General features: G+C 55.5%; 1 protein-coding gene and 1 long non-coding RNA gene across 20 annotated transcripts in view; one reads left to right on the forward strand and one right to left on the reverse strand.

The window, feature by feature from the left end:
- The window catches only part of LOC308355542, a 17,178-nt gene extending 15,649 nt beyond the window's left edge, over positions 1–1,529 (reverse strand). The window contains exon 1 of the long non-coding RNA XR_013967975.1: positions 1,288–1,529. This is a non-coding gene — a long non-coding RNA (uncharacterized lncRNA). The remainder of the gene's footprint in view (positions 1–1,287) is intronic.
- The window catches only part of TNNI1 (troponin I1, slow skeletal type), a 27,192-nt gene continuing 14,038 nt past the window's right edge, over positions 1,440–14,593 (forward strand). For 4 of the 19 annotated variants that reach the window (XM_080823843.1, XM_080823847.1, XM_080823838.1 and 1 more), the window contains exons 1-3: positions 1,440–1,587; positions 10,050–10,102; positions 13,575–13,611. The gene's annotated coding sequence lies outside the window, so the exon portion shown is untranslated. The other 15 variants (XM_080823846.1, XM_080823844.1, XM_080823850.1 and 12 more) reach the window with 14 other exon arrangements.

Genomic DNA, 14,593 nt, shown 5'->3' on the forward strand with positions numbered 1-14,593 from the left:
ATGTTTTATGTAGCACTTAAAAAAATATATATTTATTGTGGCTCCTGGGTGGCTCAGTTGGTTAAGCGACTGCCTTGGGCTCAGGTCATGATCCTGGAGTCCCAGGATCGAGTACCGCATCGGGCTCCCTGCTTGGCAGGGAGTCTGCTTCTCCCTCTGACCCTCCCCCTTCTCATGCTTGCTCTCTCTCTCATTCTCTCTCTCTCAAATAAATAAATAAAATCTTAAAAAAAAAGATTTATTTATTTGAGGGAGCACGAGAGAGGGAGCACAAGTGGGGGAAGGGCAGAGGGAGAAAATCTTCAGGCAGACTCCCTGTTGAGCATGGAGCCCAATGTGGGGCTCAATCCCAGGACCCTGAGATCATGACCTGAGCTGAAACCAAGAGTTTGATGCCCAACCGACTGAGCCAACCAGGAGCCCCTATGTAACACTTTGAATGGATCTTTGGCCCATGTGTGATTTTGTAGCAGTATGCATTGGGCATTTGGAAAATATTGGAACTCTGATTTCTGCCTATCTTCCAAATGTTAACACACTTTATACGTTATACAGTGAGTTTTTTAAAGTCACATTTGTTCACATCACCACTGATCTCATCAGAAAAGTCTCCGTATTGGGGAAGCTCTTGCGTTCACAAAGGCAGATACACACTTTTCAAGACTTGAACTTGCCCTGAAAAGCCTGGATTTTATAACTGACCACCAATACACTCAGCTGTTGTCTTTGAAGCGAGAGACCCGTGTGTTTCACTTTTGAGAAAATATCTACCAAATATTCAGGTCCAACTATCCAGAGTTTTTCAGTTAGTTGTTCCATCAAGTCAAAATGACATGCCACGAAAAAAGCAGTGAGCAGTGCCGCACTCCCCCCCACATTGGTAGATAGCTGATGCGCCCGGTGTATGCGGACCATATTTAATTGAAGACAATGTGCACTTCCTCCTGTTTCATCTTGAGTCAAGCTGGCGTTCCCCCCAGGGAACATAGGGTGGGGAAGCACACTGTGATCGCCAGCGGCCGGGGTTTGGTGCTCCTGGCTGATTGCTGCTCTGGCCTCAGCAGCTTTCCCCACCATTGCCTTTGCACCGTTAGGAGAAGTGACGGCCAGTCAAGGGTCAGCAGACCGTACTCCGAGAAGCACTGGCCTGGACAAGCACAGGGTAGCCCGCGCTGGGGAAGGGATGGTCTGTCCTGTGAGGCTCGCCATAACGTCCACCTCCTGCTCTGGCTGGGAGAATGAGTTTCACCCATACCCCTACCCACCCCCGCCAGTTGGGTTGCCTACCTCTGCTCTGGTGGTTTCCCTCTAGACGTACAGTGCCGTTTCCCCTGCTGGACCGGCAGCAAGCAACCCGAGGGCAGGGCTCTGCGTCAGAAAGCCTCCTGTAGGTGACCATGCCAAGGAAAGAGGGGAGGGTGGGACCTGACCTGTGGCTGGGAGTCTGCGCTGGGAAGGACACAGAGGAGGCGATCCTTTCCCTCACACAAGAGGCGTGTAGCAGCTTTCCTGTTTCTCTGCCCCAGTGTGAAAAGGGGTAGGGAGCTTCTGCCCTCAGAAGGAGGTTCACCCAGCCTTGGGGTTTTGGTGAGTTTATTTTTCATCTTGGCTCAGGTCTTTTTTTTTTTTTTTTTTTTTTAAGATTTTATTTATTTGGGAGGAGAGAGAGTCAGCATGAGTGGGGGGAGGGGCAGAGGGAGAAGGAGAAGCAGATTCTCTGCTTAGCATGGAGCCCGATGTGGGGCTCGATCCCAGTGTCCTGGGATCGTGACCTGAGCCGAAGGCAGATAGATGCTTAACCAACTGAGCCACCCAGGAGCCCTTTGGCATGTCTTAAAGGAACTTCACCGGAACCTCGGATTGGGAAGCCGCTTCCTGGTCAGTTCCTCCCCAAGATTCCTGAGCCACAGTCATGGCGTGGGGGCAGGTGTGAGAGAGGGTGAGCAGTGAGGGCTGGAGTCTGCAGGGGGTGGTTGGAGCGGAACGGTGAGGGGAGGAGGAAGCTGGCTGGGCTCTAGGTGTTCACCCGGCATCAAGGCAGAGCCCTTTGTCTGTGTTGGTGCCTCTTCCCCTGACGTTCCTGGCCCCAGCCTGGACATGGGGTGAGGAGGTGGTCATAGTCCAGGATGACCTCGGAGAGGCTAAGTTTACCATCAACAAAGGCCCAGCTGTCCAGCTGTTGTTTCTATGTATGTCCCAGCACATTGTTGGAGGGGAGAGTGGTTCATCACCTAAGTCAAGGTCAGGAACTGGCTATGGCTGCTTCTCCCAGGGGGAGAGTGCCCAGACCTCTGGTTGCCAAGAACTTGAACAAGATGGCTTCCCAGATAGCCCTTTCTCTGCACCCTTAACCATGAGCACTCCAACCTTATTTCAGTTGCAAGGATTCTCCTGAGCCCCAAGGGCCAATTTCCTGTGCTGTCTTTGGTCAGAAGTGTTCTCTCTGTGTTGTCCATTTGTCCATTCATTTATTCAAACACTTATTGAGCACCTACTATGTGCCAGACACTGTGCTGGGTACTGAGGAAACAAATGAATAAGACATGGTGTCAACATTCAAGTTTGTTGTGGCTTCAACATTGTGGGTTAAGTGCAGGGAAAGAGGGACACATGGGGGCTGTGGAACCCGGACAAGGGCTCCTAATGCGGTCTGGGGTGGTCTGGGAAGGCTTCCTGGAGGAGGCAGTGTAATGCTAAGATTTGGAGGAGGGTAGGTGCAGTGGGCTGGGGGTGGAGTGGGAGTCAAAGGCCTTCTGAGAAGCCTCTGCTGCTCCAGCAGCTTTGAGCAGCTCTGTATGGCCGGAGCTAAGGGAGTGTGGAAGTCAGGGAAGCTTCAAGAGTGAGATCCCAAAGGGCATGTAACTTGATTATGGGGTTTGCATTTCACCCTGAGGCCAATGATGGGGGAAATGGGGAAGTGACATGACTGTATCCTCATTTTAGGAAGATGGTTCAGGCAGCAGGGGGATCCTGGAGAGGCTGCAACCAAGCGGGCCGCCCATGGTGACCCAAGATGACAGGGGCAGGTAGGGGACCCTGAGCAGGGAGCAGGATGGAACTCGGTGCTCCACTGGTCCTGGGGAGTGGGGGAGGAGAGGAGTTGTGGGTGACCCTGGGATTAGGGGGTTGGCTCGGGGTGTGGCTGTGCCATTTTCTGTGATGTGAAGAACAAAAGGAGAGACAGATGTGGGGTTTGGGTTGGGACCCAGGTGTGAGGAGGGGCTTGCCGATGGCTGAGTGAGCATGGCAAACGGGCAGCCATGCGCCCCGGTCTGAGGTGGGGGGTGTCCCCGGCAGGAGACACAGATTTGGCACCAGGGAAGGACAGTAGGCTGGGATTCTGTCCCCACTGACTCACCGTCCCCTCTTAGCCCTGGGACTAAGTTCAGCCTTCTGACAAAGAAGAAAACAATGTCTTCTGCATCCTGGGAAGAAGGAATAGAGGGAAAACAGTGAGATAGGACCAGGACCCAGGAAACCTGTGTCCAGGTGCCCAAGCCTGGCTTCCAGGCCCTGGCAGGGGGGCGGATCTGAGGCTTTCTGTGGTGTCCCCAAGGGCCTGGGTCAGTACCTAGGACCCAGGATGCCTCCATCATGAATACATGAATGAAGGGATGGCAGCTGTGTGGGGACTTCCAGAGTCCCCTGGGTCTAGAGCACTGGAGGGGGAGGTGGGGTGGAGGGGTGAAGGGCAACAGGCAGGAGGTGGGTCAGGGCCATCTGGGCCGTGTGTCTCCGGCTCTGCTGAGGAGTGGCGCAGGTTGAAGTCAAGCCATTGATCCAAAGGGTTGTGTCTGTCCACAATGGGTGCCTTTTCTAATTGGCCTAATTACGGTAGGTAGTTCTTAAGGTATCTGTTCCCCAGCCCAGCAGTGTCAGCACCAGCTGAGAACTTGTCAGAAACGCAAATTTCCCGGCTGTACCCACAACCTGCTCAGCGAATCGGAAACTCTGGGGCTGGGGCTGGGAATCTATGTTTTGCCAAGTCCTGCAGGGGATGCAATAAAGGTTGACAACCACGGTGCTAGCAGAGGCAGGCTCTTCTGACACCCTGCCGTGCCTGAGCCCCATCTCCAGCCAACAACTTTCTCAGCGGAGAGAGAAAACTGTCCCTGGAGAGAGGTGGTGCAATGCCTCGAACCAGCTGAGCTGCATGGACAGAAGTCCTGTGAAGTAGAGGGGTGTGGAGTCCGGGAAGGCCTCCAGGAGGAGGTGGCTTCCAGCAGGGACTCCACCGACTGACTGAAAGCAGAAGAGGGAAACATTTCTGCCTCAGAAGACCGCAAGCTCCAAGATACAGAAGGGGAAAGCCAGGGAATTCGGGCGGGAGGCAGGAATGGACTCATGTGGCTAGGACAGAGGGGCAGACAAGCTGGGACCTGGGCAGGAGAGGCCTGGCTGGGGATACACTGTTGGGGGGGGGGTTGGCAGGAGCAGGGGGAGGTGGAATTGGGAGAGAGACACAGTGAGCTGGCTTCTGGTTCCAGCCTTGCTGACTGGTCACGTGCCACTTTGTAAAGATTTTGTTTCTAGCGTGGGGTCCACCCCTGGTTTGCCAGCTCACTCTTACCTCTGTCCCCCCACATCCCCTCCCAACCCCACAGAGTCGGGCCCCAAACCCCACCTGCTTATTATGGGATTTCCGGAGAAGCAGCCTGTTTTTCAGGGACCTGTCCAGGCCAGGGCCGGCCCCAGGCTCTTGGGTGTGAGGGCTTAGCTGGCAGCACATAGGAGGTTTGGGCTGGGACTGGGGGTGGCCTTTGGTCCCCCTCCTCCATTATAGCCCTGGGCTGATAGGGGAACTGGGCAGATGGGCTGAGAAGGACTCAGGTCGGGCAATGCTGAGCTGGAGGAGAAGGGTGCTCAAGGGTGGACACGAGAGGCTTGGGCAGGGTGTGGGAGGAAGTCAAGGGTATGGGAAGGTGGTGGGGACCATGCAGAGCTTAGAAGGAGGGAATGTGATGGATGCCTGCTGTCAAGCTGGGTGTCAGCCCGCTCTCTGCCCAGGGCCGGGGCCTTGCTGGGGCTCTCCCTGCCATGCCCTCCCCAGCTTCCAGCCTGCCTGATGGTGCTGCGCCCATCCCAGGCCCCAGCCAGGCCTCCCTGGAGGGGAGGGAGAGGCCTCGTCCTGATGGTGTCTCAGCGCAGACGAAACTGGCTAACACCATCTGTCGCTGCACAGCCAGACCTCTTACAATTAGGTGGATAGAGAACAGCTCATCAAAGCATCACTTACAGTTTCTAAGGTTGGGGCTTTGGGGGCCCAAGGTTGATCTGTTCCAGACTCCTGGCAGAAAGCCTCCTGCTGGCTGAAGACACACGTGACCCGTATCTCTGTGCCTGGATGGCAGGGGCAGGGCTGGTCAAAGAGCACAGAGATCTGGGTGCTGGTCTCACCACGGACCCTTCCTTGCCGTGGGATCTTGGGTGAACGGCTTCATCATTCCAAGCCCCCAGTTTGCTCGTTGGTAGAATGGGTTGATGATAGTACCTGTCTCGGCGTGTTACCTTGAGGCTTCAGTGAGAATCTCCTCAGAGCTATCGTTCGTCAGGCATTCTCTTTGTGCCAGACACTTGCAAAGCCCGCCAGACACATCACCTCACGTGGGCCTCACGGCAACCGTCTGAGGTAAGCACCGTTATCGACCCATTTTACAGAAGGTGAAGTAGAGGCTGGGAAGGATTAAATTGCTGAGGTTACACTAGGGAGTATTACTAGTGAGTTGTGTGCCCATTCCCTGGCTCGGGCCATGTCTCCAATGCCATGGGCTTTAATGGCGAGTCTAGGTTGTGGCAGAAAATTGAAGGGTGAATCGGAAAGCTTTTAGTTCCTTGTTCCTTCTGCCCTGGTCTCCTCGGCCCACAGCCCTGCCTCCTCTCAAAACACAGCTGCGGGGAAACCTGGCCCTGGATCAACTGATGGGCTTAAGACGGGGTGGATGGAGAAGGCGGGAGGGGACTGGGGGCCGCTGAGGTGATGGCTGGAGTGTGTGGGGGCAGGGCTGCCTGGAAGGCAGGCTGAGCCTTGTCACTTGCTAATCTGGGCTCCTTGGCTTCCCAGACAATGCCCGGGCAGTCGCGGGCAGTCAGGCTGACAGGTGTCACCACTAAGGGGATGGGGCCTATAGTTTACAGCCTTACAAGGCTTAGCTCCTCTGGCCAGACACTTCCTTCCTTGCCCTGTGGCCTCCCCAGCTCTGGGACATTGGGAGCTGTGGGACCAGAGGCTGGGAACCCCTCCGGGTTTTCTCCCCTCCCCTCATCTACCCCAAATTGCTCCCTCTTCCTGGGTTGGCCCTTTTCTCCCTAGATCCGGCGAGTCCTGGTTCTCATTCCTTCTCCAGCAATTGTTGCATCTGTTTTCCAACGAGCGGGGAAGTCTTGGGAGAGCTGAGAGGGCACAGACCACCTGGGCCCAGGTCATGGCTGCCTCAGACTCTCCCTGAACTTCAAAAGAAGCTAAGGGAAGGCCATCAGCTTTGCCCCAGGGAGGGGGGCATCCCCAAGGAAGCCAGGCTCGCCCTTGGGCCACTGTGCAGCCTGAAGCCATTGTCCGAATGAGGAAGCCGAGTTTCAGAGAGGACACCGCTGCTGGGTCGGTCATGGTGACCCTACATTGTGTTAGGGTCCAGAAGGCCTGCAGCAGGATCAGGCTAAGGGGGGGGGGGGTGGGTGGGAGGGCCAAAGCTCCATTCACCGGCTCCGTACAGGGCAGGGTTGGAGATGAAGGCTGTTGAGGTGTGTGAACGAGATCAGTCTGAGCATTTCACACAAAATTGTTCACAGAAGGGATCACAAGAGAGTGAGCGCAACCTCGCATGAGAGAATAGAGAGCCGGAGGACGAAGGTTCTAGTAGGTTAGGGCTGGGGCGGCCAGGTGCAGCTGTGGGGGTTATTTAGCTCATGTGGATCTCAGAGCAGGCCCGGCCGCAGAAGCCCATTGGCGGTGGGGCCTGGAGGGCACCTGTGAGGGTGAAAGGCAGGGCCAGGATTATAGGAGAGTTCAAGGAGGGATGATAGGGAGACAACTGGGGTGTAGCCAAGGGGACAGAACGCCGGGCTGGCCTTTAGGAGACCTGGCCCACTCACTGTGTGGCCCCTTCTCTCTGGGCCACTCTTTCCTCCAGGGGATAGTGACTGCCCTGGGCAGTCTTCCTGCTCTGACATCCTGGGATCCTCTGGACAAGTTCAGAGCTGACTTCCAGGATGGCCAGGCCCTGGTGGGCTGGATTCTGTCCAGGGATGCGTGAGGGTCTGCTCTGGGCTGTTGGGCCCAGGGGACACTGGATCTGAGTGCCCCCAGGCCTGCCATTTTTTTGCCTGGCCTCCTGAGCACAGCCCGCACCCTAAAGTCCTGGAGTTGTGAATGTCCAAGGCATTACAGAGTATGTTAAGGTCTCACTGTGGGTAAAACAAAATTTCACAACCCTAGTGATTTGAAAGAATGCAAGTTTGCTATCTTGTAGGTCTGGAGGGCAGAAGTCCAAAATCAATCTCCCTGGTCTAATAGCCAAGGTGTCGGCAGGCCTGCTTCCGTCCTGAGGCTCTGATGGGAGAATCTATTTCCTTGACTTTTCCAGGTTTTAGAGGCTGCCCACATTCCTTGGCTCAAGGTCACATCCTCTGTCTTCCAAGCCAGCAATATAACAGCATCTTCTCTCTTTTTTGATCTTTCTTCCTTCATCAGGTGTCTTACTACCGACCCTGATCCTAACGCCTCAGTCTGATAAGGACCCATGTGATTAGACTGGGCCCACATGGATAACCCAGGATAATTCTCCAACTCAAGCTCTTTCATTTCATCAGATCTGCAAATTACTTTTTGCCCTAGAAGGTAACATGTTCACATTTTGTTCATTAGGACATGGGCCACATTGGGCTGCCTTCATTCAGCCCACCAGAGGGAGTACTGCCTGGGGGTCTTACGGGGCCTGAGGACTATTTCTGGCTCTGTGTCTGGGGAGGGTCTCCCCTGGCCAGGTGGGTGTCTGTGTGAGACACAGCCTCAGAGTTCCCAGGACCGCTGCTCCTGTTCCACAGGGAGAATGGGAACTGGGCAGATAAGCACTGAGCTGGGGGTGGCTTTTAAGGAGGGTGACAGTGAGCGAGGAAGGCAGGAGAAAGTCTGCAGAAGCACACTTGGCCAGGGCAGAGAGTGGGGCCCAGGGCCAATGCCATCCAGCGGTGGCCCCCTCAGCTGGGTCCTGGGCATCTTCCCACCAGAGATTGTCAGCCTTGAGGCAGACCCCAGAGGCCTCTGCCTCCAGAGTGGTCCACAGGTGAAGGAAGACTGGGGCAGGTTCAAGGACCACAGGGGGTGACAGTCCCACTTTTGAAGACCACTTGTGAACAGGCAGCAGGTAAGAAGCTGATAGGTCGGAGTGGAAGTGAGAGTGGAGCGCTGGACCACACCGTGTGGAGGGATGGTGTCGATGGGGCCTGGGATGAGGCATCCCGGCCCCACTCTGTCCCATTAGGGACTGAGCATGGCTGACACCCCAAGGCCCTCAGAGGCCGTGATTCATTGTGGTCCCTGCTGACCCTCATTTGTTCTTCCATTTGTCAATGTTTTCTTTGTGCTTCCCTTCCAAAACTCAGAATTATCCAGATAATTCATTCTTTTGGTGCATCTTAACTTCTTCTAAGAAAGTTCTTGTATAAATTATTAACATGTTAAGCCAATGGGCTAAACTCCAGCAGACTCACCCCAGCCTTCACACCCTTCTCTGACCTCCCACTGCTCCTTGGTGGTTGTTTGTCCTTACTGTCCATCCCAGGCCCTGCACCCAGAATCCTAATGCCTCTAAGCCCTACAACTTCCCAGACCCTGTCCCTTCTCCCTGGTAGCCTTCCAGCATGGGGGCGTTCCCAAGTTGACCTGAGCAGAACTGAATTGGAGCGGCCTCTGTTGGGCACCAGAATGGCAGTAGCTGGAGGACGGGGCCTTTTGCCCCTCCGTAGCCACTGTGGGTGTGTCTCCTTAGGACACCCCTGTCCACCAGCTCTCTTTCCAACCAGCTCCCTAACCTCCTGCTGACTGGGAGCCCTCTGGCTGGCCTCCAAGAGGGGGTCAGTATCCTGCTTGTCCTGTCCCAGCCTGGGAGCCTGGCCCAGGAGATGACCGACGATAATAGTCACAGGATTAACATAGCAGGCATTGTCTTTCTCTGACTATAGGGTGGGTATTATGTGTTCATCAACTGTCCTAAAAATACCCAGTAAACAGGTGCGGCCTCCATGGCACCAGCCCCCTGGATTCTGGCTGGAGACCGAGGGCAGGGCAGGGGAGAAGGTGAGTTAGTCTTACTGGGTCCCAGGCATGGGATGTGGGGTGCCGTTTGGAACCCGGGAAACCTAGATAACCGGAAGCTCACTTGGAGGGGGGTGCAGAGCGTCCACAGATTCTCAGAACTCCATGTACATAAAGGTGGGTGCTGCTGCGACCGCCCCCTCGGCTCAGCCCCAGGAACCTTCGCTGGAGTCCGCCTGCCGTGCTGTTGATGTCACTCCCAAGCCCAAGCAAACTCTTAGGACCCATGGACCAGAGCCACACGAGAACCCCCAGATCTAGTCTTTAGCTCTTGTAGGCTTTTGCAGTATGGGCTCAGGGATCTGATTTCCACATTTCATGTGAGAGATGTAGGTCAGTGAGACAGTTAATCCTTCCCCAGCCCCTGTTGGGCCCCCCAAGCCTCCTGGTGCCCCCCACCAGAGCCCCGGGCTATGCCCTGGTCCCGCCGTCGCTGCTCAGCGCCTCCTCTGGTCTGGCTGCTCATTCTCTCCCCTCTTCAGTTGGCGTCCCCCTAGGTGGGTGCTGGTTGGACTCAGTCGTGGCCTCTGTGTGCACAGGATCTGTGTATACCCTGATCTTGGACACACGTGTCATCAGGGCGGGTCTGTGGTGTGTGCTGCAGCGTGTGTCTGCTCTGTGAGGGGGGGCGGTGTGGTGGGAGGGGGTGGGAGGAGGGGCAGCGGCTCTGTTCTATTTTTACTGGCCAGTTGCTGTGGCCCATAGTTTTCATAGCCTCCTCTCTGTCTGCCCCTCACAGTCTGCGGTCCACGGCGAGACACAGGTCAGCCCAGCTCCCAGAGCCTGAACAAGGTAAGCGGTTGCAGCCCAGAACTGCGGATCTAGATCGAGCCCAGAGAGAGAAACTGGGGCTTGAGTTAGAGAAGACACAGGGCTTGGAGAAGGAAGACCTATGCCATGGCCTATACATTTGGGTTTGCTGGTGGACTGGTCCTGAGATGCTCCCACAGTCCTTTATCCTGTGGAATGACCTCTCTCCTGCAAAACTGTAACTGGAGGTAAAAATCTCCACTGCCCATTTTCAGGCTAAGAGCCAGGTGCAGAATTGCCCACAAGGTTGCTCAAGGGGCCCCCCGGGTAGAGCCTGGTGGATTGTGTTATACCCCAGGCTTCCCAGCAGGTCCTGGAGGGAGAGGGTGCCCAGAGGAAGGGGGTGGCATTGGGAATCGGCGGGGAGGGGCAGCAGGGCTGCATTTGGAAGTTTAGGAAGAGCCTGATGAGCAATGAAGGTGGGCAATGCCTACAGCAGAAGGCAAAGAAGGGGCTCTGATGTGTGGGACTCGGGGGAGCCTCGAAGACCAGCCTCCAGCCCCTGCAGACTGAGGAAACCATCTTGCCTCTTTGTTCTTTGTGTCTGAGGGACGTGTTTGGCTCCCCTTGCCCACCCACCTATATAGCAGGGCAAGAGCCGCTGCGGGCAGACTGCCAACCCCACTGTCCACTGCTCCTGGCTCCGAGGAGTAGAAAGTAGTTGGTGGGGCCCTCTAGAGGGAAGGCCAAAGGTGACAGCACTTGGGGTTGGGGCACGAGAGTTTGTGAAGGCAAAACAGAGGGCACCTTCTACACTGGGAGCCAAGGCTGGGGGTGGGATGGGGCGACAGACAGTAACAGCCACTGGATTTGGGGGACTGTCGACCCCACAGTGGCTCTGAGGTTAGGCTTTCCTGCTAAGAGCTCAAGATGGAGGGTGTGGTGGGTGTGGGAATATAATGCCTGCTAATGATCAGAGGACTGGGATGCCCTTGAACTGGGGTCCAAGGTCAGGGGGTGGGGAGCAAAGGGAAGAACATGAGCCTAACCAGAAATTTGTGTCCCCGATTATCAGGTGTGAAAAAGATTGGCTCCTATCCCTACACACATACACACACACACACACACACACTCACTTACACACTTATCCTTATGCACACAGACGTTCATACGCTCAGCCTCAATCCGCTAGGCTAGTTGATATTCCCAGTCCACCCCACGGGGCCTCAGGGAAGGGAAAGCCCAGCTCTGAGTCAATCCCTGGCCATCCTTCACTCCCTCCCTCCAGCGGTGGATTTTCTAATTATCTCCTCGCTTGCTACTTGTGGGGGAGATGGAATGCTAGCCCTCCAACCTCACATTCGCTGTTATCTGCATCCTGACTTCTTATCAGGTTTCTGCTTGTCTTCCACAGGACCTGTCAAGGGGTCCCATCTGGTGGGTATCAAAGCACAGGCTGGGGACCCCAGGGCCTGGCATTTGTCAGGGGGCAAGCTGGGGGGCAGGCCATGGAGCTTGGCAGGAGACCGAGGCTGGCCCGGGCCAGGAGGGCCCCATGCTGCTGACAGTGGGCTCTCTGAGGGAGGTGTGATCATGGCCAAATGCCCACCAAGGGGGAGGCACATCCCCACTCAGCTGAAACCTGCTGCCCCGTGGGGACTGGCATTACGGCAGGGCGGTGATGATGGACAGACGGACCTGGAGGTGTTTCTTCACCAGCTCATGTTTCTTTTTGGACTTACTTGCTTGTCTTCAGAGGAGTGGAGCCCTCAGAATAAACAGCTGGTGATAAAATCTAATTTCAGCCAAATATCTGGGGAATTTATGGGTTGGATCCTACCTCTCCTTCTGTGCCCCCGGGTGACAGCTGAGACTCTGGGGTCACACTCCCTTTCCCCCTTCTCCACCCCAGGCCTCACCCTCCCCAGGCGGCAGAGGCAGAGGTGGGAGACCCAGACGGCTTTCTGACAGTTGTGGGAGACTCAGGACAGGTGGCTGAACCCCATTCATGGGCTGGGGGAGGAGGCTTCACAGGCACACAGGGAGAGGAGAGAGGTGGTTCTGCAATGAAATGACTGATAGCCACTTTACAAACATCCTTGAAATTCTGCCCTCCCGCCCCCCACCTCCCATACCAAACCAGGTTCCTGGGCCAAATTCTAACTCCTGATCCTGCACGCCCTGCCCCCGCCTCCCCACGCATGCACACCGGTCTCCCCCATCCTTCACCTCGCAACCCAGCTGGGGATGCCCGTCCTGCCTCGTACACCTGCTCCCGCCAGAGTTGTCCTCCTCTTTCCCCTGATCTTTCGCACAACCCCACCCTCTACTGGAATGCTCTTTGTCCAGGCCCAGGCAAGATGGTGGGTCGGGTCTGGCTTTGGAGTGTCCCCCTGCGCCACCTCAAGGACCCCCTTCTTGGCCTGGGTCCCCCAACTATCAGGAGTGAAGGGAGCCCCAGGACAACCCAGTCAGGGGGCTTCGAACTGTGCTCCGCCGACCGGGGTCCTCACGAAGGCCGCGGGGCTCCTAGGTACCCCTTTCAGCCTGTGGCATTGGCTCGCATTGCTCGAATTTGTTTTGCTTCCAAGTAGAATTTGGTTTGAACAAAGGGTTTAAGAGCTTTTTTCAGTGGACGACAATTTATCTCACCCCGATTTTTGCAGAGAGGAAAACTGGCCTGGAGAGAGTCGGATAAAGATGAGAGTAGACCGCAGGATTTGCCCTGCCTGCTGGTTTAAGCCCCTCGGTGCAGCGCAGGACCCCCTCTCCGCCCCACCCCTGGGCTGTCAATCACACTGTGCCCGCGAGCTGCGCCCGCCCCGGCGCAAGGACAAGGCCCAGCGCGGGAAGAGCGCCCCCTGGAGCTGGCCCAAGTGGCAGTTACCTATGTTCCCTCTTTGCTCTGTGCTCTCCCTCTTTCGGATTCTCCCCGCTCACAGAACTTCAGGGACTGCCCTCGTCCACTGGACAGACTCTAAACTCAGCATGTTGTGAAGGGCCCCAGACCTCACATTTCAAACAGACTTCTATGGATTCTATTCTGTTCCCTACGAGGGCTGGCAGACTTTTCCAACTGGCAAGCAGGAAAGGGCTTGATAGTAAATATTTTAGGTTTTGTATGTTCTATTGCATATTCCTTATTTTACACTCTTTACGCAACACAAGGCCAGGGGCCAGGTTTGGCCTGGGGTCTGTAGTTCGCAGACGCCCGCCCTACCTACCTGTCCAACAGAGCCACTTACGGTTCTTAGAGTGCTTCTTTGCATTTCTAAGATTTCTCTCTGTCTTGTAAGCGAATGAGGGAATGAATAAGTGAATGGATGAATGAGTGAATGAATGAAAAGAAGAATCAATGGACAAATATTTTTCTCATTCTGGACCTGTTGGAATCCATTCTGTCTGATTTCTTCTTCCTGTTGTCTGGCTCTCCTGGGCTGGGCACCTGACACGGTGCCAGGGCCCAGCTGGGTTGGGAGGCAGGAGTTACAACTTGCTTGCTTTGTGCCCCCAGGTGCTGCCCCCCGACCACCACCATGCCTGAAGTGTAAGTAGCCCCACCCCCTCTGCACCCCCTGTGCTGCAGATTTCAGCCCCATAGGGGAGGCGCCATCTGTTCAAACCCCAAAGCCGCTCCCCAGGAGATCAGGTTCTCACATAGGAACAGTCCTGAGTACTAGGTCCCCTGTGTCACCACGTGTCCTCGTAGCCTTTGAGCAGAACCTGTGCTCCAGGTTGCCTGGGGAAGACCTCTGTGGCCTCTTACAGAGTTTGTCTCTGCACAGGCCTGATAAAATGCAAGTGCCAGGTCATGTTTTGGCCCAACAGATGAACAGAGCTTTGGGAATTTGCCCACAAGGCCAGGGACAGAAGCTTTCCCATGCTGGAACCCTGTGTTGAGGCTTCCCTGAACCTCCATCACTCCACCCCAACTTACAATGGCTAACACCTCCCAGCAAGAACCTAGTAGTCCAGAGGGCCACCGGAGTTGTATTTTGTTCTGCTGGAACCCTTGAGCCGGTCTCCCTGCCTGATGCCCGCTGTCCTCCTGGTGTGTGCTTGTCACCACACCGCCGCTGCCCATGCTCGTCCACGTCGTTCTGCTGTTGCTTATGTCTTATGCATTATTCACACTCTGTCTTTTGCTCTTTCCTCCTGTCCTTCCTGTGATGGATGCCTGAAGCGAGGTAAGTGAGATCTGGGGTATCTCACCATTCTCGCCCGCTTGTTTAGCCCCAGGGACCATCCTGCTTTTGGCATAGTCAGTCCAGTAACAAGGGATCAACACTGGGTTATTCTACCCCTGCCCAATGACCAAACATCGAGAGAGGAGCAAAGAGGTGTCCTTACACGTCCCTTAGGTCTCAGATAACTCTGACCCTGAAACAGTCCTGATTTATCCAGGCTGCTGAGAACACAGCCTGTGTCCCGTGCAAGGTCAGGAACTGGAGGGATCGGGCTGTGGACTCTGATCTGACAAGGGTAGGAATCAGCAGCCCTGACAGAAGGGACGTTTGGCACAGAGATTCTCAG

This window comes from Martes martes, assembly GCF_963455335.1.
Source record: "Martes martes genome assembly, chromosome: 15".
NCBI classification, from domain to species: Eukaryota; Metazoa; Chordata; class Mammalia; order Carnivora; family Mustelidae; genus Martes; species Martes martes.